Genomic DNA, 25,744 nt, shown 5'->3' on the forward strand with positions numbered 1-25,744 from the left:
AAGAATTTGCTCTCCTTCAATCACTATATCCATCTGAAAGTGTGAAACCCCTACCTGTCATGGATTGTCCACCTGTGGCCTTCTGGAATTCTATCAGCAGCAACAAGAAGGCCTGAAAACATATATATGTCCTTCTTAGAAGGACTTCTATTGTGGCTTTGAAGGCTTCTATCGAGGTCGGACCCAACATTCTTTTCTAGAGTAATGTGAGATACAAAAAGTTGAGAACACTTCCTACTGAAATGAGGTGGCAGAAAGCCAGGTTTGGCTTTTTGCTGTGGGGAAAAGGCTTTTTGCTATGGGGGCAGTAGCAAGTGGGAACCAGGAAACATACTGATGGGCACCATGGCATCCACAGGCACCACATTGGGGGTCACAGGTCCAAGGTTCTGATTGTGTGTCAGGCATCTTCATGGGTTTATCCATATGATGTATCAAGGACCACTCTCTATATATCAAGGACTACTTTTATGAAAGGAAAAGGAGGGGCAAGTTACCTCACATTATGCAAAAAACACAGACATATATTACTATAGATTTTAAAAGTACTACGTCTGAAAGGAGAATATGACTGAAGACTGTAAATGAAGTATAAGATCCTTTTGCCGTTTGGGGAAAATTATACGAAATGTGAATTTCAATAGTATAGGTTACTAAACAGCACAATGGTGAAGGCTAGCAGTACACATTATGTTGCTGTTATCTTCAACAAGACCAGCATGGTGTAGTGCTTAAGAACGGTGGTTAGGAGTGGTGGGCTCCAATATGGAGAACCGGGTTTGATTCCCCACTCCTCCACATGAGTGGCAGACTCTAATCTGGTGAACCGGGTTTGATTCCCCACTCCTACACATGAAGCCTGCTGGGTGACCTTGGCCTAGTCACAGTTCTCTTTGAATTCTCTCAGCCCCACCTACCTCACAGGGTGTCTGTTGTGGGGAGGGGAGGGGAAGGGAAGGTGATTGTAAGCCGGTTTGATTCTTCCTTAAGTGGTAGAGAAAGTCAGCCTATAAAAACCAACTCTTCTTCTTCTTCTTCAACACCCAACTTTTCACAATACTATCTTGAATAAATTTGGCCAGAAGAGGCTAAAATGTCCACATGGGGTATAGACTCTTGTGAGAACTTTGGGTTGGATAAAATTACAGTATTTTCTTCCACAGTTCTTCAGTCAGCAGAGAACTAAATACAGTCTGAGGACTTATCCAACTTTGGGTTGGATAAAATTACAGTATTTTATTCCACAGTTCTTCAGTCAGCAGAGAACTAAATACAGTCTGAGGACTTAGAATATCTATAAAGTGAACAGGAATTTGGTGACATTTCCAGCAGGCTAGGAGAGACTTTTAAATGGCTGCCATGGAACCAATTTGGTCCACCAATTTGACTCTTATTGTGGCTATGCTATGACTCCATCTGAATCCACTATGTACGCCCCATACACTGCAATTTGAGTACCAGTAAGCTAAGGCACACCATTGTGTACAAACCGCAACTCAGGGATGATCTACCTGCTCAGACGGATCACACAATACATATCTCCCAGGATCTGATCATACCAGGATACAGGCAGAGAAAAGTCACATGCTGAAAAGCTCTGCAATGTCTGGAAAAAAAACCCTTCCTGCCGGCAGAAAATCAGTCTGAAAGAAAGTCCAAGCCTCCTCTGTGATATGCTTGTTCTGTTTGGAGACAGGTTTGTATATAGGGAAACATTCAGTCACACAATCCACAACCTGCTTTCTGAAATGGTAAAGCCCCTTGGGACAGGTTGTCTGAATGTGTAGCTCAACTCTGGCTAATGTCACCTTTTCTCTTTTTTCTGCTACAAACTCCTCTTCTGAAGTTATTCCTCTGACAACCCAAAAAAAAGTGAGAAACCAGGTTCAGAAAGTTGAGTTTATATAGCTAACTTTATTAGGAAACTCATAATAAACCTAAATAACAACCAAAAGTCAAGCTTCTTTCCTGAGAGAATTGGAAAAGGGGGGGAAAAGACACAAACCTCCCTGCTTCTGCTTGAAGACACTAGGAAATTAGAACGCCCTCCCGGTACACAGCTATGCTCTACTTTCAAGTTACCTTTGTGAGGAAGTTCACACCTCTACCAGCAACGACTATCAAATATTCAGATATTTCATATTCCACATTATAAAGCCTGAACTTTGAGTGTGTGATTCCGAACTTAGCGACTGGTACTCCCCAAAGCGCTTTGAATACGATATCAAAAGGAAAAATACATGAGAACGCCATCCACTTTGCTAGTAAATAAAAAAGCCTGTGCGCACCATCCTCATGAGGCGATTTATTGCCAGGGCTTTATTCGCAACCTATAAAATGCCGTGCGCTGGAAGAATCAAAGCGAGAGGGGAGGAAATCACAAGTGCCACATCCCGACAGATCTGACAACTGCGACAGCCCAAGCATTTGGCACTCTATCAGTGTAACAGCGTCCCGGAGGTGCGTGCCAAAGAGCAGGGCTGCTAGAAAGTGGCATCGCCGCTGCAGAAGAGCATCTGGGTTTTGTAGTTGCCATGTTAACAGCAGGAAGAAGGGAGGAGAGGAGCTTGGTCTTGGAACAAAGCCCAAATTAAGCATGTACTGCGCTTCCTTCAAGTGAAAGTGCCTATGCTCAGGCCAGCCTGGGGGTGAAAAGCTTTAGACCCCCCCCCACACACACACACACACCACAATGCCAGATGTACTTGATTGGTGTGGATATGCAGAACAGAAGAAAAACATTCCACGTATGTTCAAGGGATGAGCCCCATAATTGAACTACTGTTGACCATATTTTCCTCAGCACAGAAACCTTCTCCCTATAAAACACCACACAGCAGCCATCCTGTATAATTAACCACCTCCAACCCAGTATGTTCTGGGAATAATTCACATTTCTCTCACTCATGAGCCTTTTTCAGATGCTACACTCTGCATACCAGGAGCCCGCCATCTGCATACTGGGAAGATGCGCTGCCTGCAATCCTCCTGAATTACAGTGGCTGCCCCATGCCTCTAAAAAAAAAAAAGTGGGGGAGCTCCTACCTTCCTGGTTATCATGCAAGGTTACAAAACAGAGGTGTTCTGGATAACGTTTGGGGCATCTGAGAAACATCCAATGGTAGAGGGCATGAAGTGTTTCTGATTGATTTTAATGTTTTTTTCTATCTGTTGTGCTCAGAGTTTTGTGCAATTGTCTTGTTTGAGGGCTTAGAGGCACCTGGTTGGCCACTGAGTGAAGAGAATGCTGGACATGATGGACCTTAGTCTGATCCAGCAGGGCCTTTCTTATGCACTTAAAACTGTTTTTACATTGTTGTTACTCGCCTTGGGATGCTGAGGAGAAAGGTGGGCATATAACTGTTTCTAATAAATAAATAAGCATAGTCACCATTGTTGTCTGAAAGGGACAAGTCGTTGATTTTGCTTGCACGTACCACCTCTGTCAATGAGCAAGATTTGAGTCCGGTAGTACCTTAAAGACCAACAAGCTTTCCAGAGTACAAACTGTCAATCTGCCCACAACTCTTGATCACTCTTGCTCCAGACCCTCAGTACCCAGAACATAGAAGTACAGAATGCGTCTGCCTGGAATATTTTGCTTGTGTTCCGGTGGGTGATGGAACTGTGCAAAGCTTGCAATGAGCAAGCTTATTCCAAACAGTGTTCCAAATAAATTGGGGAGGCCCCCTTCCCGATAGACTGTGTCCTTGCTCTATGGAAGAGACGGAAACTATTCAACATGTTCTTCTTTGGTGTATCACAGATTACGATTAAAACTCTTAAATACTAGTCTGATTCAGTTGGAGGGGTTTTCTAACTGTTCAAAGGTTCTCACCCTTCTTAATAACCAGGACCCTAAAATCATAGAAATTGTGGCTAATTTTTTTGTTGGTGTGATGGCAATTCGCTCTTCCTTTTAATAAGTTATATTATGTCCTTACTGTACTTGGATGAATGTTGGATATGCCAATAAAGGTATCTGAACTGAACTGAACTATATTGAGGAGGGGTTGTGACTCAATGGCAGAGCATCTGCTTGGCATGCAGAAGGTCCCAGGTTCCATCCCCAGCATCTCCAGATGAAAGTATCAAATAGGAGGTGATGCAAAAGATCTCTTATCTGAGACCCTGGAGAGCCACTGCCAGTCTGAGCAGACGATACTGACCTTGATAGACCAAGGGTCTGATTAAGTATAAGGCAGCTTCATGTATATATATATGTGTGGAAGTACTGCCATGCTCAAATTTGGTCTGGCCTACTGTCTAAGGAAGCTCCCCTCTGATCTTGCCTTCCTGAGAAACGCTTCCCCATGTTCACAGCCAGCCATGCTACCACGAAACCTGCACAAATGTAGAGAGAAAGAACCACATGACAACTTCAGGGCAAGGGCACATGCCAACAAATCTATACAGAACATCATTCATATGCAGTTGTTGGCAGAAGCAGACAGGCTGAAGCTACCAGACATGGCAGCAATTTCACCACACAACCACAGGATTGACTGGTTGGCTGGCATCCTTAAGCATCACTGGACCAGGGTTATGTGCGGCCACACTGTATGGGGAGGGCCTGTGGCTCAGTGGTAGAGCATCTGCTTGGCATGCAGAAGGTCCCAGGTTTAGTCCCCACATTTCCAGTTAAAGGGACCAGGCAAGTAGGTGATGTGAAAGACCTCTGCCTGAGACCCTGGAGAGCTACTGCCGGTCAGAGTAGACAATACTGACTTTGATGGACCAAGGGTCTCATTCAGTATAAGGCAGCTTCATGTGTTCATGCCATGAGACTTTATGGAAACGAACCATACAATCAAGCACTGATGTAGTAACCAATATAAAGGTATGAACCCTCCCTCCCCTTATACTGATGGGGAGCCAGTGGCTGTAAGGGTGACATTCGGCTCCCTTTACAAAAAGCATTTTCATCAGACAGAACATCTCCCCTGGAATCCCAACTGTGCTTTCCCATCTACATTCACATTATTGTGAATGCCCTATAAACAGAAGATGAATTCTGTGTGGTATATAAGCACTCTGTAGTTCCAGTTTGGTGAGTTCAGCCTCTCTTATACTTCAGCTAAATTCTCCATTCAGGGTTTTAACCAACAAAAGTATTTTTTTTTCTTTTTTGGCCATCATGTCACAGTTGACTTATGGCAACCTCATAGGGTTTTTAAAGCAAGAGACTTTAGAGGTTTGTGTGCAATCACCTGTTCCAACATCATGACCCTGGTATTCCTTTGAGGCCTCCCATCCAAATACTGTATGTGTGGGTTAAGTGCCATCAAGTCACTTCCAACTCATGGCGACCCTATGAATCAATGTGCTCCAAAATGTACTGTCTTTAACAGCCTTGCTCAGGTCTTGCAAACTGAGGGCTGTGGTTTCCTTTATAGAGTCAATCCATCTTTCGTTGGGTCTTCCTCTTTTCCTGCTACCTTCAACTTTTCCTAGTCTTTTCCAGTGACTCTTGTCTTCTCATAATGTGACCAAAGTACAATAGCCTCAGTTTAGTCATTTTAGCTTCTAGGGTCAGTTCAGGCTTGATTTGATCTAGAACCCACTGATTTGTTTGCTGTTGTTGTTGTTGTTGTTGTTGGCAGTCCAGGGTATCCGTAACACTCTCCTCCAACACCACATTTCAAAGGAATCTGCTTTCTTCCTATCAGCTTTCTTCATTGCCCAGCTTTCACACCCATATACAGTAATAGGGAATCCAAATACTAGCCAGGGCCAACCCTACTTAGTGTCTGAGATCTGACAAGATCAGGCTAGCCCGGACTATTCAGGTCAGAGCACAAAGTATCTACATTTATCCAATGAGCTGGTTACCTAATCCAGCAATATATCTTAAAAATGAAGAACTTGTGGAAATACCTATAACCTTAAGTGAAACTACAGGGAGAAGTCATTGATGAAAACCAAATTCGTTACTTTTCAATGGATAACTCTAATATTGTCCCATTGCCGATGCTTGCTTTGTGAAAAGCATACAAGTCTGCAGTTTAGTAGATTGGACACTAGAGGTGGCTATTGGCATCATGTTTCAACACAGCCCTACTAACAGAACAGCAGAAGAGCTGCCACTTGGAACAAAAATCCAGACTCTGGGTAAAACTGAGATAGTGAGAAAGCAGCAATTTAAGAAATTCTAAAACAGCACAGACAAAAGAAAGCTCAAAATACTATCTTACTCTAGGGAATATAAATAAACTACCAATAGGCCAAAAAAGGCATATTAAGTTTCTCGATGTAATTACAATGATCAAAACATACAGATTTTTTAAAAAGTGATATGTTCACGAAACCTAATTAATGTCCAACATTTTCTAAACTAGCATAACATACTGAATCATTTTCTCCAGCCTCTAGCATGAGACAGGAACCTATTTCTGATTTCATTAAACATAAAGTAACTAACGGTAAGCCATTTTTTTCTATGATTGACTTGCACTCAAAATATTGCTACTAGGAGCTGTAATTAGAGAAGACATTAACCAATTTTTGAAATGTTTTAATTAAAGCCTGGACCGGCTACAGAGTCAATGAACATGAAAAACACAAGTCTGGTGTGCGAGTGTGCATATATATATATATCCTGCACAGAATAATTATTACCTGCCTGACAAAGACGTCATCAAGATTAATCAATGTTTTGCCTCTGCGTGATTAATAATTTTAATCATAATTTTAATACAATAGTAGCCATCCATCAAAATCAACGAGGATTCCGTTTTTGTTATGCTTTTAACAAAAGGGCACACCAGGTATTTCCAAACACTTCTTTCAACTGTAATAATCAACCATCTGGTTAGGCTGACCTGTTCGTGTCTGTGTTTCATTCTTGGGTAGTTTCCTCCATTAATTATGCAAACGCTGGGAGAATTTGCAATAGGAACAACAACCAGTCAGCAGGAGAACTCCTGAAATGGCCTAAATAGCTCCCTGCTGCCCTTGCCGCTATCTGTTTAGGAAGGCCTTGTTGTTTGCAGATTGGCAAACAGATGCCACATAAAAATTGCAAACCGTGCGGAGCTTGCGTGTACACAAATGCCTGGTGGGAAATAGACAGCGACACAATCACTTCCACTCAACAAAGCAACCCGATTATATAAATACTCTCTTGCATAAATCTGCCGCCCTGACTCTAACGCTGTGCCCTCGGCCACCTTGATCTTTTTTCTACCAACTATTCGTAGCTTTGGCTGGAGACGGCTTGACACAACACAATACAAAAAGGTAAGGCAAAGGTCCCCTGTGCAAGCACCGGGTCATTCCTGACCCATGGAGTGACATCACATCCCAGCGTTTACTAGGCAGACTTTGTTTACAGGGTGGTTTCCCAGTGCCTTCCCCAGTCATCTTCCCTTTACCCCCAGCAAGCTGGGTACTCATTTTACCGACCTCGGAAGGATGGAAGGCTGAGTCAGCCTTGAGCCAGCTACCTGAAACCGACTTCTGTAGGGATCAAACTCAGGTTGTGAGCAGAGCTTGGACTGAAGTACTTCAGCTTACCACTCTGCGCCACGGGACACAACACACTACGACCACAGAAAACCTGGTCAACCCTTTCCTTCTGCATTAGACTCTTTTCCTTGGCCTCAAGGAAAACAATCATAAGCCAAAGAAGGAAAAAGAAAAAAAAAACACGTTCCCACTCGAGCATCGTCGCACAAAATATTATTTGCTTTTTTAAAAAATGCTGCCTTATCTCCAACAAGGAATCCCCAGGGTAACCAGCAACAGTTTTGCTAACAAGAGTTTCTAAAGCTTTAACAACTGCTGAAAAAGCAACAACCCTGACCTGGAGAGCCTCAGGCTACCTGGTCTTGCAAGATCTTGGCTGCTAAGCAGAGTCCACCCTGTTTAGGAATGGGATGGGAGACCATGGCAAGGAAGCCTAGGGTCGCTATGCAGAGGAAGGCAATGGCAGGACTCCTCCTCCTAATATTCAGATATATACTTTATACACACAGCCTGTATGTAATTTCAAACAATATTTTAAATAATTTTGTGTACATTGAGAAGCTTGGTGCACTGCTGAGGGCCTGTAATGCCTGTATGTCGGCTCAAAAGGTCCAGTTTTCGGATCAGTCCAGATATCGGATGTCTGATAAGGGATACTCAGCCTGTACTTCCTTTGTGCACTGTGTGGATTCCGCTGTTTCGTCAACTTAACTTCATCCCTGTCATGCAAAGCCCAATCACACCCCCAGTTCCTCAGAACAATTAATGGACTAATCCATCATTACAGTGATGCAATTATTTGCCTTCTAAGAACATCAGCCACATCCCACAGAATAACAAAAGGCAGGCATCAAGCGGTAACTTTTACTTACTAGTCAGGTCCACGGGACGACACCAATCTTAAAATTATGCAACCAAGAGATTGGCACATAGATACTGATTTCCAGCTGCTGAAATTAAAATCTAAATCACGGGTTCCCAAGCTTGTTGAATCTGGGGACGCATCAGAGATTTTGAGAATAGATAGTGGGCACCATTATAGAATGGGTGCCATGTGGTGGCAACTGTGGGGGCTGGATCCAATCTCAACGTTGCAAGGTTTTACAAGTTGTTAGGAGGTTCCAACTCAAGACTTTTCCTATCATGGAAGTGTGAGGGAGCGGGGAAGGAGTTTCTGTACTTGTTTCCCCACCTTTCTGGACCCTCACAAATTTCTCCCTGTTACCAGTAGCTGAGAGGAGGATTTAATACTCTTTCTACCCCACAGTCACCCTTGCTTTTGTGAGGAGAGTTTCCCTTTCCTCCCCACCCCCCCAGTAGAAATAGAAAGGCTTAGAGGCTGAAGCTGAATTTAAAAGTATGAATAAAAAGATGTTTATTATTTACAGAAAGGTTTTTAGTTTGTTGGTTATTCTTCAAGAGAGACACAAAGCTTACATGGTTACAGGCTGTTCAAAATCTTAGATGGTTTCAGGCACAGTCCTTAGTTTAAAGTTCAGTTTCTTCAAGGTACTCAGTATTATACTTAGATGTTATTCAAACTACTTATAGACTCAAAATACTTGGTGTAGACTCAGACTAACCTAGCACACCCAAAATACCAGTGAGTGGAGGTTCATCCACAACCTTTCCCACTTTTCAGATGTGCCCACCTCCTGTGGAAACAAATCACTCTTCCCCAAAACACTGAGTCAGGAGTCTCCCTGTTTCAGAAGCCACCTCCCACCAAGTGACTGAAGAAAGGGCTATCACACACTGCCACAATCTTCTCCTTGTCACTACTCAGGTTTGGTTTTAAAACCAGCTAGGTGGTATTTGAACAAGTGTTCTCAGAGTCTCTCCACACCACCACCACAGTTCAGGAGCTCAGAGCTATCTCCTTCTCAAGAGCTAACTGCCCAAGATCTCCACAATCCCTCCAAAAAGAAGCCTGTCAACTTTCCAGACTCCACCCACTGCTTGCTGGCATTGGCTGACTGTTCCTAAGTCTCTCAGTTGAACCCTGTATCCGTCACAGGAGGCAACTAGCTTTCAACGGGTGTCCTCTGCAGATGCAACAGTGATGGTTCCCAGGCACTGAAGTCCCTCCTTCTTCAATGGGGGGGGGGCAGACAGATAGGATGGACTTCTTGCTTTGATTAGGAGATGATTGGAGGGCAAATGTGACCAGGCACCAAGAAACACATCAGCAGGCACCATGATGCCCCACAGGCACTACACATTGCAGATCACTGGTCTAAGCGAACATCATTTATTAACAAAATTGGTTCACAGCATCCTTTTCCTGTTCTCAGTCGGTACTGCTTCCTGAATACTGCCTCCAGCAGAAGTACCTACCTGGAATGTTGGGACTGTAAATTAATTGGAAAGGGCAAGCCAAAACAAGAACTAAAAGATCACATACAAGTTATTCAGCTGTCTGCAGTCGCCTTAAGGCGCACGGGGAGGTTCAAGTAAAATGCGTAATTGAACAAGTAATTATCTTGCCTGGATGATGACCATAAGCAAAATCCCACCATTCTCAATTGCACAACATTGAACAGAAGAGCTTATTCTTTACCTGCTAGCTCACACACCACAGTGACCAGAAGATGCTCATCAGGGTTAAATTGATTTCCAAAGTATTACGAAGTTGCTTTCAAGATGTTTTAAAGATTACGTAAGCAACGCGTTGCTTTTAAAAAAACAACAACCAACACTATGCATACTGGAGGAAAAGACAATGCTTCTGTAGTAGATATGAAAGTAGGACATGAGAAGAAATATATTCTGAACATGGCTTATTATTACATAGGATTAGACGGTAAGACTAACTTGTACTTTCTCACAGTGCTCACCAGAATTAAGGTTTATAAGCTTGGCAAAGAAATAACTCTTTGTTCTAAACTTTCAAAAGCTCATTTTCAGTGCATGGAAACTGCTTTACTGATGCTACCTACGGTCACTGATAAAAATCAACAGAGCACGTAAAAGATTACTTGTTCCTTTACATACATCATGGAATTAAGCATTTACTACACCTCAAAAACACAAGTTTAAAGCCCTTCCTTGCACAAAGAGAGGTACAACTATTCACAATGGCCCCATTCAGTTCCAAAGGAAATGCACCTTGCAATGTCTAGACTTGCATGGCATTTTGTTTTTATACGTTTATAATTGTGTTATTCGGGGCACACCTGGAGAAAAGTATGCATTAGAGCTAGCCAGAAGAGAGGGAGGTAGAGAGTGTGAGCGTGTGTGGGGGGGCACAAGCAAAAGGAAATGGAGAAAACCCATTGTGAGTTAAGGAAAAGTTAGTTGTAAATGGGAAAAAAACATGACCAAAAAATCAGGGAAGTCACCTACAGGGAGTTGATTTAGGCTTAGTACTTGATCTTCTAAAATAATGGAAAGAGGTACCAAAATTCTTTAGCTTATCCTTATGTCAAAAAAAACCTCATATTGCATTCTCCTCCTCCCCCAAGAAAAGTCTAACTAAAGGGCAACTTGATCACAGCTTGCAAGTTGCAAGGCCATTCCCACATATTTGCAAAGGCTCACAAACTCCACATATCTAATTTAAAACAGCCCACCCATTCTCTTCAAATATTTTCCATCAGTTACATCAGGACCATTCTTGCCTGAAACAGTAAGAGCAGGTTTGACAGTGGAAAGTGCCATTCGGGTGCAGCTGACGTATGGCGACCCCGTAGGGTTTCCAAGGCAAGAGATGTTCAGAGGTGGTTTGCCATTGGCTGCCTCTGCACTGTGACCCTGGACTTCCTTGGAGGTCTCCCGCCCAAATATTGACCAGGGCCAACAATGCTTAGCTTCCCAGATCTGGACTGTCTAGGTCAGGGCAAAAGCAGGTTTACCCCTCTGCAAATGCTTGTCTGACAGCGGGATGCTGTTCTCATACTAATCTTAGGGGAGGGGCTGTGGCTCAGTGGTAGAACCTCTACTTGGCATGTAGAGTGTCCCAGGTTCAATCCCCAGCATCTCCAGTTAAAGGGACTAGGCAAGTAGGTGATGTGAAAGACCTCTACTTGAGACCCTGGAGAGCCGCTGCCCGTCTGAGAAGACAATACTGACTCTGATGGACCAAGGGTCTGATTCAATAGAAGGCAGCTTCATGTGTTCCTGTGTGTCCTATGTGACACCTGCTGATTAAGAGAGGGTCACTGCTCACAAAAGTCCATGGTGTAGTACAGTTCTAACTTCCCCGAAGTTCTCTATGGATGCATTCAACTTTGTCAAATGACTGGTCACAGCTACACTGACAAGCACAAGCTCCTGCTGAAAGCATCTGTAGGGAGAGAGACTAGCAGCCTCCAGAGGCAGATCTGAACCACATAAGCACACACACACAAAATCAAACCAGTGTAGTCCCATATGGCTACAACAAAACTAGACACACAACAAATATCTAGACACATTAGAAAAGTATAACATTGTTTGTTGATTACACAGGAACACAGCACTGAAATTTTGTGCACTTGGCAGTGGAAAGTGGTGTCGAATGTATGAAAGGTAAGTTTGTGTTGCTATCCTGTTTACTTTCCAAGCTCTCAGGCAAATGTATTCCACATCACTACCAATGTGATCCTTAGAAACAACCTGAACTAAACAAATGTTTTCTACATTGAACTCATCCTGTTTTAAACCATAAGAAAAATCCTTTATCTTGGTTACAAATGCACCTTTATCAGAGGATTCAGGCATTAGGAGACAGGCAGCCTATTTCTGAATGTGGGGGGAGCTCCTTTGGAGCCGGCGTGACCCCGCACCAGCATAGGTGCAACCTTATCACGGAATAAGGTGGCATCTATACCTGTGCAGGGGCAAACACGTCGATGTCCGGGTGCTGCCGGTCCCTGTCGCCAGCGCTGCCATGCCAGCAGGGCTTTCCGGGAAGGAAAAGCCCATGACAGTGCATGGGGTGTGTGTTCCCGGCACATTCCTGGGGTAGAGCTGCCTTTAGGCAGCTTCCACAGCCCTTTTGCCCAGGGAATGGCCCCTTGAGAGGCGGCGGGGCTGCGCCACCTTTTGGGGGGCATTCCCCCCCCTTTTTATTTTTAAAAATGCCTTTTTTTTCCTCTGTGGCAGCCGGGAAGCCTCTGAGAAAATGGCGTGGCCCCGCCACTCCTGGCCACCAGAGATCTACCCCCCTTTTAGGATTGTGCTCTTAGGGTTGGATCCTAGGATACCCATCTAAAAGTGGAAAACACTTCACTCACTCAAGGGTTTTCAGGGGCACTGAAGGCTGCATAGAATCATAGAGTTGGAAGGGACACATGAACACATGAAGCTGCCTTATACTGAATCAGACCCTGGGTTCATAAAAGTCAGTATTGTCCACTCAGACCGGCAGCGGCTCTCCAGGGTCTCAGGCAGGGGTCTTTCAACATCACCTACCTGCCTAGTCCCTTCCACTGAAGATGCCAGGGATTGAACCTGGGACCTTCTGCATGCCAAGCAGATGTTCTGCCACTGAGCTATGGACTAGATGACCACCAGGGTCATCTAGTCCAACCCCCTGCACAATGCAGGAATTTAACAACTACCTCCCCCACACACACCCAGTGACCCCTACTCCATGTCCAGAAGATGGCCAAGATGCCCTCCCTCCCATGATCTGGCTAAGGTCATAGAATCAGCATTACTGACAGATCGCCATCTAGCTTCTGCTTAAACACCTCCAGGGAAGGAGTACTTACCACCTCCCGAGGAAGCCTGTGAGAAGATGTGAGATGCGAGAAAATCAGTTCTGTGAGCAGAAACAATCTTTTCCGGATAACCTACAAGAACCAATCTCGTCCTTCTTTGAATCCTGCACAATCATCAAGAAAGGCCTGAGCTGGATTCAATAAATGATGAATATAAAATTAAACTTAATACTACTTGTTCTTTCCTTAATATTGGATGGAAACTTATTTGCATAATGCGTGTTATGGGAATGTTTCAAACATTTTGAGAAAACAAACATTTTCACCACTGCTGGGAACAATTTTTCCCATAACAACATGGAAAACGATGTTCACACGCCAATGCATAGTGCAGTTACACATTGTCACAGGACCCCATTCATCAATGTCTATAATATGACTCCCTGTATCAATTTTCAACAATCCACTCTTAAAACAAACAGGTGCAGAAGACTGATAGAAAGAGACTGATGTCTCAAAATTAAATCTGCATTCCCTGTTATTTTACTCTAAGAGATGTGGTAACTGAATCACTGAGGCTGAGGTATCATTAGTCAATGTTCTTTGAGGGCTACAGGCTAAAAAGAGACGTTCTTTATTTGACAGCTTGCTTGGTAAGAAGAGTACATTAAATTAAAAAGGGAACATTTCAGAAGATACCCTTCAAATTGTCAAAAGTGTGACTTATAATGAGCTTCATTTTGATAGGAAAATTTCAGACTCAATCCATTTGCTATCCATAGCGTAATGGAAAGTATGAGGACTTTTTCTGTTTCTCCTGAAATATGTTTTTTAAACTAAGAAGATTCAAACCCCAAAAGAGAACACTCTCGAAACCATATTAAGTTTTTGGTTCTACCATGAAAACAAAGAAAAATGTATACTGGGAAAAGGAGGGATAGTTTGAGAAGAGAGGTAAAAAAAATCAGGTTGCATATTTAATGCCCATGCATTACACAGAGAATTACTATAAAAGTTTCACCCAACAGAGCACCACGACATGGGTAATCTATATATCTAATAGAGACGTGTGACACACACACCCTCCAAGCTGCAGATACCTACATTAAAAATACATTGGGGTTTAAATCCCCCCCCCCAATTTTGAAGAAGGAGGAGGAGTTGGTTTTTATATGCCGACTTTCTCTACCACTTAAGGGAGACTCAAACCAGCTTACAATCACCTTCCCATCCTCTCAACAGACATCCTGTGAAGTAGGTGGGGCTGAGAGAGCTCTAAAAGAGCTGTGACTAGCCCACGGTCACCCAGCTGGCTTCATGTGTAGGAGTGGGGAAACCAACACAGTTCACCAGATTAGCCTCCACTGCTCACGGGGAGGAGTGAGGAATCAAACCCGGTTCTCCTTGAAACCTCTTTTAGCAGCAGCAATGAATATAGCTCAAGATATGGAAGATATGACAGAGAAGGTAGATAACTACAGGCTAGCCTTCAACATATTATGGGGGGGGAAGAATTGAACTACACCAGGACTATACCAGGGGAGGGGCTGTGGCTCAGTGGTAGAGCATCTGCTTGGCATGCAGAAGGTCCTGGGTTCAATCCCCGGCATCTCCAGTTAAAGGGACTAGGCAAGTAGGTGATGGGAAAGACCTCTGCCTGAGACCCTGGAGAGCTGCTGCCAGTCTGAGTGGACAATACTGACTTTGATGGACCAAGGCAGCTTCAGTGTAAGGCAGCTTCATGTGTTCACAATTAATTTCATATAAATGTCACAAGATCATATGGGTCTTTTCAAATAAAGGTTATAGTTGGGGCGGGTTAATTACCCTAAATAGCACATCTTTCAAAAACACTAGAAGATGAGAATGAAACCTCCAGATTCAAGTGAAAATTGAAAAAGAACAACCACATTTACAGTATATTATAGTACTTGTGGTCATATTAGGCCAGATGGAGGCATTTGCCCAAATGGGCCCTTTGTGGTTTCCCTGTAGATTGCAGTAGTGGCCTTTCCTGAGTCAGAAAAAAGGAACACAAGATTCCCAAAGTGAAAAGAAACACCACGATCAAGCTGTAATTCCCTGCTTCAATGCTTTAAAGACATTACAGATTAATTCTGAAGACAGTAATTACTTAGTCCTCTTGGGCAGAAAGAGTTCCTAGAAGCAAATGCTCGATTTAGACATCCAAACTTCAAAATAAAGCTCGGAGACTGAGAATCATGTCGTGTTAACTAAGCACCTGAGCCCAAGCAGACTTTCTGAAACAACTGCTCCAAGTCCTTACAGATAATACAGCATCTGGTTCATTGGAAGAGAACAGATACAAAACAGTAAATCCACACAAGGTAAACTTCCAAGTGAATTTATGCATGGACAGAGATTGGCTTAATCTCTGGCTACACTACAATGTCCTAAAAAAAATATTGTTTTTTATGTGGTTTTAAAGGATAGTAGTGTTGATCTGCAGCAGAACAGCTATATTCGAGTACTGTAGCACCTGAGAGATTTTTTGGGTATGCTCCCTTCGTCAGACTCTTGAAAGCTCATATCCGGAAGGTGCTACTGGACTCAGTATTCTCAAACTCAAGTGCTTCTTTCCCCCTTTCTCATCTTCTCCGACAGAGCCAAGATGGAAACCTCATCGTCTTAGGTAGGAATCCATCTAATCACAATATATTGGGGTGTCTGCATCTGGTGATGGGGCTTGTTTCTTTTTATTAGCCATAAACCAGGATTCTAAACTATGGTTTAATCCGAGTTTCAAGGCAAACCTCTTTAATTCAGATAGTCAACAAACTGTGGGTAAATCAAAGATTTCCTCACCCAGGAAGTCGTCCATCTCTTCTCTACATGAGAGAATAGAGCAGGTTAATTCTTGTCACAAAAAAGGTCCATTTTCTTCATAATAGTTAATTCAGCCTCAATCCGATCAGATTTAAGGCACCAACTACTTATCCACTAGGCAAAATTGTTGACCTCTGCAACGGTAGCTCAAATGCACAATACCCTGAAATGTGTATCAATTTTTTATTTATTCACTTTATTTATACCCCCCTTTCTCCCCAATGGGGACCCAAAGCAGCTTACATCGTTCTCTCCCCCCCACACACACACATTGTTTATCCTCACAAGAACCCTGTGAGGTAGGCTAGGCTGAGAAAGTGTGACCGGCCCAATGTCACCGAGTGAGCTTCCATGGCAGAGTGGGAATTTGAACCTGGATGTCCCAGATACTAGTCTTAACACTCTTAACCACTACACCATACTGGCTCTCATAACCATAAAATGGGAGTAAAATATTGCTGAAAGGAGAGCAACGCATGCTGTGTGAAAAAGACATATGCCACAATCTTAAAAACTTGCTCACAAATATCTGAAGAAGTGAGCTGTGGCTCACGAAAGCTCACACCCTGCCAGAAATGTTGTTAAGTCTTTAATGTGCTACTGGACTCTTGCTCTTTTCTACTGCGACAGACAGCCCCATGGTTCAAACTGATAAACAAAAGATAATGTTAGAGCCTCTTACCTGGCAGACATTACAACATACAACCTCAGAGTAGCCCTTACATCGCTGCATTTTTCCAAACTATGCCCACGGAGCTCCTTGCAGGCCGTTAAAAAAAAAAAAAAAACCTCTGGCTCAATGCAGTTGTTTATGTGGTGGCTCAGGAGAAGGTCTCCCCCATTGTGTCCTGGCCTGTCCTTTAAACACTGAGCCCCGGAACAAGTTTTTGGCAAACATTCTTTCAGCGTCATAATTATCATCTGCTGTTGACAGATTAATCTATTTATGGACCCTTGTATTTCCCAATAAATGGCACAGTGTGGCCTGACGGCCAGGAAAATCAGGGCGAAGCCAATCACGAAAGGTGGTAAAGCTGGATAGAGCCGAATGGGCGTATTTTGATTTCTTAATTTTTGTATTCTTTTAATGATTCTTGTTCTGTACATTTTAACCTGTTGTTATATTGTTATACTGGTTTAGATTGTAATGGCCTATGGCCTTACACAATAAACTTGACTTGACTACTGCGACAGACAAACACTACCCATCGTGATCTTGCTCATATATAGTTTCTTATTTTTTTTGGGGGGGGGACAGAGAAAGAGGTAAGGCGGGCCGGCAAAACACTGCAGTTCCACAAATGAACATCTATGTACAAAGCAACACATTCCTGCTCCATGTTCAAGAGCCAAGCAAATGCTGAGATTGGCAAGGCTGCCGTCGCCATTCCTCACACTACCTTTTAAATAATGGATGAACCCCCATTAGGATTTACTGTAACTTCAGTTCTTCCAGATGCTCCAGTCGTTAGGCTGTAGTCAGATGAGGGAGCATCTGCTCAAATCGACATTGCTTGTCAACGCATCTTCCCTCTAAAAGCCACTAAGGCTGTCAGTGAAAATTACAGTCCACAAATCAAAGGAAAATAAGCACTTGGGCTGCTACGTATATGAAATCAGGCAAATCCCACAGGATTTCCCCTCCTGCCTCTTATGGCCTTTGTGATCAATCCATGGTCCAAGTGACAGAGGGGACCAAAAAAACTGTGACAAATTAAAGTAATTTCTTTTTCTCCTCATTGGATAATGAAGAAAGCTGACAGGAAGAAAGTAAATTCCTTTGAAATGTGGTGTTGGAGGCGAGTGTTTCGGATACTGTGGGCCACCAAAAAGACAAATAAGTGGGTTCTAGATCAAATCCTAGAAGCTATAATGACTAAACTGAGGCTATCGTATTTTGGTCACATTATGAGAAGCCAAGAGTCATTGGAAAAGACAATCAAGCTAGGAAAAGTTGAAGGCAGTAGGAAAAGAGGAAGACCCAACATGAGATGGATCGACTCTAAGGAAGCCCCAGCCATCAGTTTGTAAGACCTGAGCAAGGCTGTTAAAGATAAGACATTTTGGAGGACATTTATTCATAGAGTCGCCATAGGGTTGAAAGAAACTAGATGGCACTTAACACACAACACACCTCTTGGTGGGGGGAAACAAAAGGAGAGACACACTTTTGAGTACAGGGTTTTATGTTGATAAATTAAGTTTGGTTTCTGTCTTTGCCATAAAACATAAATCCGCTAGCTACGATATTTACAAGCATACACCTTTAAACATTAAAAGTAGGATAGCTTAGGGCTACTACTGCATTACCATCTGCACATTAACTATCTGCACATTTTATCCCATCCTTTCTCGAAGGAGCTCAGGGTAGTATCCATAATTTCCCTTCCCCATCTTGTTCTCATGACCACCCTCTGAGGGAAGTTACACAGTGCGAGAGTGGCTAACCCAAAGACAACCAGTGAACTCCAGGACAGAGTGGAGATTTAAACCCAGGACTTCCAAGTCCTATTCCACCCATAAGCACCAACGACAGTGTTTTTACTATGGTCAAAAGAGCTTTCATATAACCTCAGTTACAGTGTATTTGTTTTTAATACCAAGAGTTTGCATGCTGCATGAAATAATTTCAATGAACAGCCAGACTTTAATCGCTTAAATATAGATGTTTGTTCTATAGGTGGGTCAGAATTCTACGGCAAAAGCAGACCTCCTACTATATTGGCAATTCACCCTACCTGCAAAGTAAGAATAATCAAGACTGTCTCCACTCATTTTGCACTCTTGCTCTGCATAGGTCCCAGCCAGCTTGGCCCAGGGCCTTGTGCAGTCTAAGTATGCTCTAAAATGCACCCAACACATCTTCCACTGCAGTTACAGCAAGGTTGAAGTTAGAGAAGACATTCTTATAACGTGCCTTGGTTCACCTGGATAGGGCAGAACTCTAAAGAACAATGTTAATTTAGTGCCAATGCAGCATGAATGCATGGATGGATTGCCACAGAGGTAAATGATAGCCTCTTCTTCCACCAGCCCTGTTGCCCAGGTATGTATCGGCAGCAAGCCATTGTGTCAACGAGAATATTTCTGCTTGCTCCCAGATCCTTCATTCACTGTTCAGGGATAAAAGTCGCTCAAGCAAGTAATTTATACCTGTGATCCCAGGGAATGGCAGACAGACACATGATACAGCAACTCAGGATGTGAGGTTGATCTGGCTGTGACATCTGTCACCCCACTGATCGCCAGGGTTGATTTGGCTGATCTGGCTGGCTAGGCAAGTGTCCCCTTCCTCCCTCACTGCTCCATGTGCGTCCCTCCCCAAGCCATGCGCTCGTGGAAGAGGATAACCATCCCAGATAGGAGTGTACCGTTCTTCAGCCAAGGGTTTATGATATAGCAACTTTGCTGAAGGTAAGCAAATTCTTTGAAAACCCTCCAGAAGTACTTTTGGGCTCACCGATGGAAAAATGGTGAGATGCAAATAAATATCGTAAGTAATGCAGAAATGGGCAAACCGGGATGGGGATACCAGAGGCATGCAGAGTCCTCTCAAACCCCTTACTTATCCAGCATGCTCCATCTACACCAAGGAGGGGGGGGGCAGGGAGTCTGGATCTATGCATCCAAAGCCCAGCCTGCATTATGATGGATCATGCTCTTAATGTGCAATCCTAAACAGAGTTACACCCTTCTAAGCCCGCTGACGTCAAAGGACTTCAAGTGTAAGTCTGCTTAGAATGGCCCTGTCAGTGATGTATTCTAAATTAGTCTACTGTTATTAGTACAATATTAGTACAATACAATCCACAGTATGCCTAGATAAGTCCGGAAGACACACTCATTAAAATAACAAACTATTATTGTAGTTTAAAGCCAAACTTCATGATTGTACGTATGTAACTGTCAACTTTCTCCTCAAGCACTATGGGGGGGGGGGGATAATTCCAGCAGTGGAAACACAGCCTCATCTTATCAGACACGTAGTTGCAAGTTTTGAATTTTAATTCATACATCACTATTACTATTTTCCATTTCAGTCTATGTTTCCTATTGACCACTAGGGGTCATGCACAGCCTATGGCATTCATCCAAATAATAGAAGGCAAACGTGAATACATAAATGAAGATTCTTGCTCCCTTTTGCTACCAAACTGGTAAGCCCAGTTCTCTAAGTATACCTGTCATGGTGCTCAGAGAAGTTTGATCTTATGTACTTACAGCAGCAACCTTCATTTGTTAAAAGAGGGCTTCTCACTACGCTGCCTCACAGCCATAAGCCTTCTTCAAGAACCTTTTATATAGCAACTTAAAATCAAGGACAGGCAGAAGGTAGACCACCATCCATGGTGACTACTGGCCAATTTCCAGTGACCACTTTGAGTCAGAACAGCAGCAAACTGGTTTTTTTTACAAAGAACCAAAGCATGCATTTTCGAAAATTCATAAAAAACCACAATTGTTTCTAATTCTGAGTTCTACACACACACACACATGCAAGCACACACACTCAGACAAAAAGATGCAACTCTATTTCGTAATGCGATGTCACCGAACATGATTGCAGGGGTAGCTACAGGCGCTCCTCCACCATGGCTGATCGTATTTGGTGTTCCTTCCCAAAACAGCAAGCCCATAAGGGCAGAAAGGGTTAATGGTTTCAGGGATGAAGCATGCTCTTGTTTCTTTACTCTTCTCTACCCAGCCTGAGCCTAAGAGGAAAAGATGCTAAGACTCTAAAACAAAACAAAAATCCCTCTGAACTGGTCCCCACAGAGCAGGAGGGAGAACCTTCTATTTCCTGCTTGTTTGGTTCCTCCAGGAAATTACTGTGCCTCTAGCACTTATGTATTTCATACATTTTACACTCCCTTCCATCACATAGTTCAGGGCAGCTTACATGGGTTCTTCCTCTGTATAATTCTCACAACCCTGTGAGGTAGACTAGACAAAGAATGAATGGCTCGAAGTGACCCATTTTGCAAAGTCCTCCTAGTTTTTTTTTCTCTTTCCCACCATTCTGTCTCTCACACACAGCTCAACCACACAATACCACCCCCTGTATCCAACTCAAAAAACTTTGGACAGCCAAGTACATCTAAAACATTGGGCTGTTTCCAGGCTGATTTTCCCAGTAACAGCAGCAGCTACCTGCTGGCAGGGTTGCCAACTTCCAGGTGGGCCTGGAGATCTCTCAGAATTATGACTGATCTCCAGACTACGGAAATGAGTTCCCAGGGAGAAAATGTCTGTTTTGGAGGGTGGACTCTATGGCTCTGAGGTCCCGCCCCTCTCCAAACCCAACTCTCCCCAGGCTTCATCCCCAAATCTCCAGGAATTTACCAATTTGGAGTTGGCAGGCCCACTGGGATGTGCACCGGGGAGACCTGCAAGAAAATAAATACTTCCTGTCATGGGGCGTAGAGCTGCTGGATATGTTTTGGCATCACAGTACCTATGCTGCCAAAAATGAGGCGAGTCCATTTGGGTTTTGAAGTGATCAGCATGAACACTCTCTGAGACCAGTGAACTATACGTAATGTGCCGGGCCCAGGTGGGGGTGGGGGTCTTGTTTTAACTTGTTTTAGCTATTCCAGTTCGTTAGCAGAAAAAGTCAAACAGACCAACCAATCAGTGGTGGAGGGAAACCTTTAGTATTTAACCCCATCTGATGAACTAAAATCTGTATTATCCTCCAGCGACAGGGACCAGGCCCAATGAACTTGTACCAACCTGTCTCTCCTTCACTTGGATTTTACAGGTTTCCAAGGTAGCAGACTTGAAGCTGAGAGACTGAGCCTGCCGCTTAACTTTCACGGAATCCCTCCGGCGATCGTAAGAAAATGAATTAGACCTCTTTTTAATTTCCATTCTCCGTTTGTCCGCCATTTTAAATCCACCATAGCCAGGGCTAGCTCCGAGCATTCGATAATCCAGGCTGAAGATCTCAGGCGCTGGTTTCCAAAGCCTTTCTTCTGGGTGGATGGATTTTCTTCAAGCCAAAAAGGGAAGCAACCAAACACAACTTGTGCTACTTGGAAAGAAACCCCCTCGTCTCCAAGTGGTCACAGAAGTTCTCCTCACTGTGGCTGTCATTGGGAAGAGGAGATTCCTCAGCACCAAAGAGATGCCGCGATGCTGGCCCAAAGCAGTAGCACCTCTCTTGCTGAACATACTAAAGGTGAAGGAAAGGTGGTTTGTTGCAAGCCGAAAGGGTGTGGAAGTACTGTCAGCAACTTCAGGGTGGAGGGGAAGTAGAAAAAACTGGGGTTCAAAACCATCTGCTTTAACTCCTCCCTTGCAGACATTCATTACACAAGCTGGGTTGTATCAGTCCACAAGCCAGGGTTATGTTGTTCTCCAACAAGAGAAACGTTTTGCTTGTCAAACACAGGTGATGAACGATTTGATTCCTGGCTTCTTTGCTTTGAATGCCTCACAAATCAGCAACTGCAGGCTCCTTCGAAATGACATGGCCTTCCATATTTACTACCTGGCATCAGGTCTCCTGGCTAAGGATCCTGATGGGTTTTTAAATATTTTTTAAGGGTGGCAGGTTTCCCAAAAGGGGCCAGTGTAGGTGATTAGTTGGGCCTTTTCACACACCCTTAATAATGCACTTTCAATGCATTTAAGAGTTCATCTGGAAGTGGATTTTTCTGTTTCTCGCAGTAAAATTCAGTTGTAGAGTATACAGAAAGCTGATTGAAAGCGCATGTCAGCATGTGTGAAGGAGCCAAGAGTATTGGATGAGACCCAATTTCAAATCCCCCCCTTGTCACAGAAGCTTGCTAGGTCACCTTGGGCCACCTTGGGCCACTCTCTCTCAGCCTAGCCTACATCACAGGGTTGTTGTGAGGATAAAGTGGAGACAGGGAGAAGGGTATAACGCCGCTTTGGTTCCCCTTTAGGGGAAAAAACAGGGTATAAAGACCTTGACGGTGATGATTACAGCTACAACTATTATTAATAATCACAGTAACAAGCAATTAACATAGATTTGATAATATGTCACCAAGCCAATCAAACACCATTCTTTGCAAATTCCAGGGTTATGGGGAAGGGGGACTCTTCTACACAGGATACAACTGCAAAGCATCTTGATACCTACTTTTGCTTCTGGCACAAAGCCAAGGGGACATTGCAGCCGGTGAATAAAGAAGCATCCAATTGACAGACAGAACCACAGACAGCAGCCAGTTATCAAGGCCTAATGACAGCCCTTCGGCGTACTGCCAAGTGCATGTTCATTGTGGGGAAAACCCAGCACTAAACAGAATCAAGCAATTTAACATGACAAAGTGTTCCAGATGGCCGAGCACTATTACTTTTAAGGACAGAAGTCACACTGTAAAGAAAATGAGGCATTTATTTTAAACAAAAGCCATGGGGGATTTTTTTTTAATTGCTTACTTCGGACAAGAAAAATTGTGACATTAAAAAGAGAGACGACCATTCTGCTCTTGCTTCTCTTTATCACAGCCCCAACGACAACCAAACATGCAAGATGCCCGTGGGTTGCTCTGCTGTAGCTGCAGAGGGAAAGCTCTGACATCACCCTTATGGCCCCAAAACAAGGGTGCCAGAGTCCCCACGGCAAGGCTAGGTCCATGCCAATATGGACCCATCTTTTGTTAATAAGCAGCTTTCGCAACTACTACCAATATACCCACCAAATTAAACCATGATGATTCAACCATGGTTGCCCTATAATTTTATCATACAAACGATGCACATTTGTTTGCAATTAAATTTGTGGTTTAGGAATAGCTCTCAAGCGCAGAATACCCCTGAGCTTCAGAGTCTCATCGATGTGCCCTTAACTACAGCCAGTTAAAGCAATTAATTAGTGACAAACGGGAACCACAGGCAAATACAGACTTTGGATTCTCTCTGGAGAGCGGACATATACATTCCCTACTTAAATGCCTGCTTTTGAAAATGGGAGACCTGTTAACTAACCGGATAATCCATCCTTTCATTAAAACAACGGCTAGCTAAATTTACTTCTAGAGGCTGCTTAGCCAGTAGAACAACTGTAAGCTCCAAGCATGGCAGGAGCTTCACCATTGACTTTTACAAGCAGAAGAATGCACTGCATATAATAAGGAATCACGCGTGCAAAGGAGAAATTTCTTCATACGACAGTAAAAAAAGAAAAGGTGGCTTCAGATAGAATGCACTGATCAAGACCAGAACACACTGGCAAAGAAACAGAGATACTGTACCTGTAGCCATTCACATCCTGCTGTACTTTAATTCCTGATGAAAGGGGAGTTACCGTGTGCAGGTAAAATCACTAAATGATGTTGGCATTAGGAAAACAAAGATGACAAATCAGAGCTTCCATACTACCACCAAACAAAGACATTGTCATGCAGGTTGTTCAAAAATTCAGCTATGCATCACTGATGCCTGGTATACCCTTGTGGTACAAAACTGAAATACCCTTATGCTACAGTATAAACTTAATAAAAATACACAGATAAGCCAAGAAGTCTGTCTGTCTATCAAATAGTACCAACATCATGAAATGTATAACAATTGCATGTGTTTGCAAACAGAGTAATGAACAACTATACAACATATTCCATGGAAGTCTTTAGACTAACACATAGTATTTTCTTTATCTCTTGCAGGAGATGTGAGAAACGAATGCATCACAGGAAAAAGGTGAGTAGAAATACAGTTTCCCATGTGACTTGAAGCTTGTGTTTCTTTCCTTTTCCTTGCAGGTAACATATACAGAAGACAACATCTTTCCAAAGGAGAAAACTTCAAAGGAGAAAAGATGGCCTTGCAGCCTCATTCAAAAACCGTTTCGCATTGCTCAAAATGAGCTAGGTTTCAATTCTCCAAAATAATATTCTTGTAAACTCATCCCCATATAGACAGTGTCATATCACTGTTGATTCCATCCTAGTGGATGGACTATGTTGTATGGTTGTTCATTACTCTGTCTGAGAACACATGTAATTGTTATATATTTTATGATTTTGGTACTATTTGATAGATATACATATATTGCATCTTCTTGGTATACCCTTATGGCAAGATGAGGTGGTAGAATATTGTTGCCCTGACCCGGATGGCCCAGGCTAGCTGGATCTCGTCATATCTCGGAAGCTAAGCAGGGTCGGCCCTGGTTAGTACTTGGATGGGGGACCACCACAGAAGTCCGGGGTTGCTATGCAAAGACAGGCAAAGGGCAAGCCACCTCTGTTCACCTCTTGCTTAGAAAACTCTACAGGGTCGCCATAAATTGGCTGCTACTCAACAGTACTTTCCACTCCTAGAATATTGTCACTTGGAGAGAAAGGGCAGTCTGATTGATGGGTTGATTCCTTCCATCAAATCTGGAGACAGAGCTAACTTCTGACTTCCTGTAGCCACCCATGGGAAGTTACACTCCTTAAGAACAAAATAGGATATTGGACTTACAAGCAATCCTTCTGTTCTGAGGATAGGAGGGCATCCTGCCCCTCCCTGAGTTAAGGGAGCAGTACAATGCCTTGACCTGGATAGCCCAGGCTAGGCTGATCCTGTGAGATCTCAGAAGCTAAGTAGGGTCGACCCTGGCAAGTATTTGGATGGGAGACCTCCAAGGAATACCAGGGTCATGACAAGGAGGCAGGCAATGGCAAACCACCTCTGTTAGTCTCTTGCCTTGAAAACCCCACCGGGGTTGCCATAAGTCACATGTGACTAGACAGCAATAAATAAACAAACAAATGAAACCTTGGCTATTGTCATTGGAAGGGATATTTTCATCTCTTCTTGTCTGC

The 25,744-nt window shown here is 43.4% G+C and overlaps 1 protein-coding gene across 4 annotated transcripts in view; it reads right to left on the bottom strand.

Moving 5' to 3' along the window:
* The window catches only part of PARD3 (par-3 family cell polarity regulator), a 671,910-nt gene that overhangs the window by 530,451 nt on the left and 115,715 nt on the right, over nt 1-25,744 (bottom strand). Inside the window, exon 1 of one of the 4 annotated variants that reach the window (XM_056857251.1) lies at nt 21,693-21,782. The exons of the other annotated variants lie outside the window; for them this stretch is intronic. The gene's annotated coding sequence lies outside the window, so the exon portion shown is untranslated. Of the gene's footprint in view, nt 1-21,692; nt 21,783-25,744 lie in introns of those variants that run through there. 4 annotated transcript variants of the gene reach the window in all.

Source organism: Euleptes europaea, chromosome 11 (assembly GCF_029931775.1).
Source record: "Euleptes europaea isolate rEulEur1 chromosome 11, rEulEur1.hap1, whole genome shotgun sequence".
NCBI lineage: Eukaryota > Metazoa > Chordata > Lepidosauria > Squamata > Sphaerodactylidae > Euleptes > Euleptes europaea.